Source organism: Rattus norvegicus, chromosome 12 (genome assembly GCF_036323735.1).
Source record: "Rattus norvegicus strain BN/NHsdMcwi chromosome 12, GRCr8, whole genome shotgun sequence".
In the NCBI taxonomy this organism is placed as follows: domain Eukaryota; kingdom Metazoa; phylum Chordata; class Mammalia; order Rodentia; family Muridae; genus Rattus; species Rattus norvegicus.
Window position 1 is genome coordinate 8674077 of NC_086030.1, and position 6436 is coordinate 8680512.

Sequence of the window (6436 nt, forward strand, 5' to 3'; positions counted from 1 at the left end):
GTGGCAGTGCAACAAGTGTTGCGCATGACGCTAAAAGAGGGGGCTTACACCTCACATCCTCAGTATGCAGCAGAATGAGTTAGACCTAGGAATGGTGTGCAGATCTAAACTCTCAAGTCAACCGCAAGTGATATATCTCCTTCAGCAGGGCAGCATTTCTTAAATCTTCACCCCCCACAAAATAATACCAACTGAGCTACCTTGATTTCTCTGATTTCACACCTATGTGCTTCCTGTTTCTATTCAGGATGAAGAAACACTGTACATAACCTCTTAGATGCCTTAACTCCTGAGTTAAAGGGATGGATGTGAAAGGAAAATTATACGAATTTAAGGTTTAAAAATACAAAATTAAAAGAGTAAACCCCAAAATCCCACAGACTCAGGGCTGAGCCCTGCCGCCAGGACTAGCAGGCCATAAAGATAAAGGAACACAGGAAACACTGTCCAGAGAGAAAGGAGAGACAGGACTAGACAGCTAGGGAACCTGGGAGACAGAAAGAGGCAGGAACCAAGGAAGCCTGGAGGAGATCCACCATACCTGGAAAAAAACCAGTGTAGAATCTGCAGAGATACTGGTCACTGGGCTCGTGAATGCCCCAAGAGGAAACAGGAGGCAAAAATATTGTCCCTGGGAGATGAGGAAGACTAGGGGAGACGAGGCTCGGCCCCCCTCCCCGAGCCTAGGGTAACTTTAGACGTGGAGGGGATTCCCATACATTTCCTAGTCGACACGGGTGCTGAGTTTTCTGTTCTGCGGACGCCTTTGGGAAAATTAAAAAGGGGTGAAAAGACTGTAGTAATTGGGGCCACCGGACAAAAATCGTACCCATGGACCACGTCTCGAACAGTGGATCTAGGACGGAACAGAGTGACTCATTGGTTCCTAGTCATACTGGAGTGCCCTATGCCCCTGCTAGGAAGAGACTTGCTAACTAAATTAAAAGCAAATATATCTTTTGCCTCTCACCAACCAGAAGTAACCTGGGCAGGAGGAGAGCCCCGGGCCTTGACGTTGTCTCTACAATTAGGAGAAGAATACCGCTCTACCAAAATAAACCAAGGCTTCCTGAGAGAATCCAAGACTGGCTTGACCGATTCCCTCGTGCATGGGCCGAGGCGGGGGGTATGGGAATGGCAAAACAAGTTCCCCCAGTGGTAATTGAGCTTAAGTCCGGAGCCACCCCCATTGGGGTCCTACAATACCCCATGAGTAGGGAAGCTAGGGGAGGGCATATGCCCTCATATTACCAGACTCATTCAACAAGGAATTTTGGTTCCATGCAAGTCTCCATGGAACACCCCCCTCCACCCCGTAAAAAATCCAGGGACCAATGACTATCGCCCAGTACAAGATCACAGAGAAGTTAATAAACGAATCCAAGACATACACCCCACAGTGCCAAACCCCTACAACTTACTCAGCACACTACCACCTGAGCGAATCTGGTATACTGTCTTAGACCTTAAGGATGCTTTCTTTTGTCTGAGATTACATCCCAACAGCCAACCTTTGTTCGCCTTTGAATGGCATGACCCCGAGAGTGGACAAGTCGGACAGCTGACGTGGATGAGGCTGCCCCAAGGATTCAAAAACTCACCTACATTATTCGATGAGGCTCTGCACCGCGACTTAGCCTCTTTTCGGGCCAAAAATACACAGGTAACTCTCTTGCAGTATGTCGATGACCTTTTGGTGGCCAGGAAAACCAGTGAAGACTGAAATTGGGACTCAAAACCTCCTGGTCGAGCTAAGTGAACTGGGATACCGGATCTCTGCTAAAAAGGCACAATTATGCCAAAGGGAGGTAACTTACTTAGGATACGCCCTAAGAGATGGACAGAGATGACTCATGGAGGCCAGAAAGCAGACGGTGATGCAGATTCCAACCCCGACCACATCTCGCCAGGTGAGAGAATTTCTGGGCACTGCGGGGTTCTGTAGACTGTGGATCCCAGGGTTCCCAACTATGGCAGCCCCGCTATACCCTTTGACTAAAGAAAAAGGAGAGTTCACCTGGACTAGAGACCATCAATTGGCTTTTGAGACTCTCAAGAAGGCCCTACTACAGGCCCCAGCACTAGCCCTACCAGATCTAAGTAAACCTTTTATCCTATATATTGATGAGAGAAATGGCGTGGCCAGGGGTGTCCTAACCCAGGCTTTGGGGCCTTGGAAATGACCAGTGGCCTACCTATCAAAGAAACTGGACCCTGTGGCTAGTGGGTGGCCTTCCTGTTTACGAGCCACAGCAGCAATGGCTATACTGGCCAAAGACGCTGACAAGCTGACCATGGGACAGAGTGTTACGATAGTGGCCCCACACTTGCTTGAGAGCATTATCTGACAGCCACCAGGCCGCTGGATGACCAACGCCCGGATGACTCACTATCAGAGTCTATTGCTGACTGAACGTGTAAACTCCCCGCCCCCCCCCCCCCCGGGCTATCCTCAATCCTGCTACCCTGTTACCTGAGGCTGATGAAGTCCCTATACACAAATGTGAGGAGGTGCTAGCAGAAGAAACCGGAGTCCGGTCAGACCTCACAGACCAACCATGGCCAGGGGCAATGACTTGGTACACTGACAGAAGCAGCTTCGTGGTAGAAGGTAAGAGGAGGGCCGGGGCAGCGGTGGTGGATGGAAAGGCCGTCACATGGGCCAGCAGTCTGCCTGAGGGTACACCGGCCCAAAGAGCAGAGCTCATCGCACTGATCCAGGCCCTAAAGCTGGCAGAAGGAAAGACTATTAATATTTACACAGACAGCCGATATGCCTTTGCTACAGCGCATATCCATGGGGCAATATACCGGCAGTGTGGACTCTTAACATCTGCTGGAAAAGATATTAAAAATAAAGAAGAGATCCTTAGCCTGCTAGAGGCTGTTCACTTGCCCCATAAAGTAGCAATAATACATTGCCCAGGACACCAAAAAGGGACCGAACCCATACAAAAAGGAAATCAAATGGCAGACCAGGAAGCAAAGAAGGCAGCTCAGGGACCTATGACTTTGACAATAAAAACTCAATCTCAACTAGAGACCAAAGAGACTGACAAAAGGATTCTCAAAGAAGAAGGGCGAGAATATTTGGCTGATATACATCGCCTTACCCATCTGGGGGTTAAAAAGTTAATAGAATTAGTTAAGAGGTCCCCTTACTATATTCCTGGATTAAAGAAAGCTGCTGAAAATCTAGTCAAAAACTGCCATGCTTGTGCGTTTCCTAATGCTGGGTCCAACAAGCTCCTAGAAGGAAGGCGTTTGAGAGGAGATAGGCCTGGAACCTATTGGGAAACTGATTTTACGGAGGTAAAGCCTGCCTGGTATGGAAATAAATATCTACTAGTTTTTATAGACACTTTTACAGGCTGGGTTGAAGCATTCCCTACAAAAAATGAGACTGCAAATGTGGTGACCAAGAAGATACTGGAAGAAATCCTACCCCGATTTGGGGTACCCAAGGTAATCGGGTCAGACAACGGGCCTGCTTTTGTCTCCCAGGTAAGTCAGGGAATGGCCAGACAGCTGGGGATCAATTGGAAATTACACTGTGCATATAGACCCCAGAGTTCCGGACAAGTAGAATGAATAGAACATTAAAAGAGACCTTGACAAAATTAGTCTTAGAGACCGGCGGAAATGATTGGACAGCCCTTCTCCCTTATGCTTTATTTAGGGTCCGAAATTCCCCTGGCCCTTTTGGTTTGACCCCTTTTGAATTGATGTTTGGAGCCCCGCCACCCATTTATAAGTCTGTAACTGATAAATTTAGCCCAGACGTATCTTTCTCTCCCTCTTCCAATCTCCTGATTTGGCTCAAGGCCTTAGAAACAATAAGAAAAGAGATATGGTCACAATTAAGAAGAACCTATATTGCTGGTGATAGACAGGTTTGAAGTGGGAGACGTTGTCCTGGTGAGGAGACATCAAACAGGAAAATTAGAGCCGAGGTGGAAAGGACCATATCTGGTATTGCTGACTACGCCCACCATACCAGGTGGCTTTACCTCCGTAAAATCAGTTTCCCAATAGGTTCCAGGCCTATCTCCTCTCAAAGTTGAAGGAATTCCCACCTGGATCCACGCGTCTCACGTTAAGAGAGCACCACCTGAAGCTGATCCAGATAGGTGGATGCTAGAAAAGACGACTAATCCTCTTAAGTTACGCCTATGTCGAAGGGGCGGCCTTCCACCAACCGGACAGGAGAAAGAAAGCCTTTCAACTGTGCTTGATTTTCAGACAAAAGGAAGGATGCTTTTTCTATGGATGTTTTCATGTTTTACAGTCGTGAGTGCTTTCCCGTATCAAGTCTTTAATTTTACCTGGGTTATTACTAATCAGGCAGGAGACATTGCAAACTCCTTCTCCATAGTTTCTGCTACTACACCCTGGCCTAGTTTAGAAGTAGATCTCTGTCGACTGGCCTTGGGAGCACATGAATATTGGGGTACTGCTGATCTCTTTGCCTCCTTGGACCGGGCCCCGGAGTTGAGCGACCCAGCTACAGACCCAGGTTGCAGTAACGCTGTGAGACGTGCAATACTAGCACTCCAGACCGGGGGAGTCTATGTATGTCCAGGTCCACATAGGGATCGCTCTAAGGCTAGAAGTTGCGGCTATGAAACTGACTTCTATTGTCACAATTGGGAATGTGTGACCACCGGGGACACTTACTGGGCTCCCAGGTCCAGCTGGGATTATATTACAGTTAAGAGAAAATACCCCAACGCAAGAGTTACAAAAGCAGGTAGACAGCCCCTAAATGCTAAGTGCCATGCCACTTCCGATCTCAAAGGATGGTGTAACCCCCTTACTGTTGCTTTTACTGAGGCAAGAAAGAAAGTAACCCCAGAACAGTGGGAGAGGGGATTCCGATGGGGGATGCGGCTCTATAAATCCAACTGGGACCCTGGACTAACTTTTAAAATAAGATTACTTAAATCTATTCCAAATCAACAGAACAACGTTGCTGTAGGTCCTAATTCAGAGTTACACCGGAATAACCCAGCCCAAAGTCCTAGAAAGATATTTGCTGGCCTTGTCACCCCTCGGGCTCCCCCTCCTCCCCACCCTGTCTTTCAGTCTTTCAACCTACACTCCCCGCAGGCCCCCCTTCTACTGCTAATCTTATTTTGACCTTAGTTAATACCTCAGTACAAACCATTCATGGGGCCAACTTTACGCTGTTAGAAGAATGCTGGGTCTGCTATTCCTCCACCCCACCCTTTTATGAGGGGATTGCCAACTTTAAAAGATTATTGTTTACTAATGATACCTCTACCTTACAGTGGAGCCCACCAGAAAAACACGGTCTGACTCTCAGCAAAGTCTCAGGCCTAGGTTTGTGTCTCCTTGGGCCCAACATGCTGCCTCCTAAAGCTCTGACAAAAGTCTGCAATCAGACTCTGGTGGTGAATAGCTCCTCTCAATATATTTCAACTTCTAACAACACCTACCTTGCTTGCTCGTCAGGACTGACCACCTTTATAGTTACCCACGTTTTTCTTTTAAAACATGATTATTGTGTACAAGTTGCCCTTCTTCCACACCTAATTTTTTATGAGGTTGAAGAGTTTTTAGGATTATGGGGAAAAGGGCCCGGAACTCTGTCCAGAACTAAGAGAGAGCCCATAACCGCAATTACTTTGGCAGTCATTATTGGATTAGGAGCTGCAGGAGCCGGGACAGGGGTTGCCTCCTTGATCACTTCTAACCAACAATATAATCAGCTTAGTGCTGCAGTTGATAGAGACATCCAAGAGCTACAATTGGGCCTAAAAAATCTTAAGGATTCAGTTACTTCTCTCTCTGAGGTAGTCCTACAAAACAGAGGGGACTAGACCTCCTTTTCTTACAACAAGGAGGATTATGTGCTGCCCTTAAAGAAGAATGCTGTTTTTATACAGACAAAACGGGGTTAGTAGAAGACAGCTTACAAAAGGTCAGAGAAAGACTTGAAAAAAGAAGGAGAGAGAGAGAGGCACAAAAAGGGTGGTTCGAGTCTTGGTATTCCCAGTCACCATGGATGACCACATTGTTCTCAGCCCTGGCTGTACCTGTGCTTTTTGTCTGCCTAGCTCTAATTTTTGGTCCCTGTATAATTAACAAAGGCATAGCATTTATCCAAAACCGGATAGACGCGGTAAAACTCATGATCGTACAGAGACAAAACCAACCTATAGTTCAATTTGAGACAGACCTGAGGGACACTGGGGTTTAAATTCTAAGATTAGAATTATTTAGTAGAAGAAGAAGGGAATGAAAGGAAAATTATACGAATTTAAGGTTTAAAAATACAAAATTAAAAGAGTAAACCCCAAAAGCCCACAGACTCAGGGCTGAGCCCTGCAGGACTAGCAGGCCATAAAGATAAAGGAACACAGGAAACACTGTCCAGGCAGAACTAGCAAGCCATAAAGATAAGGAAAAGGAA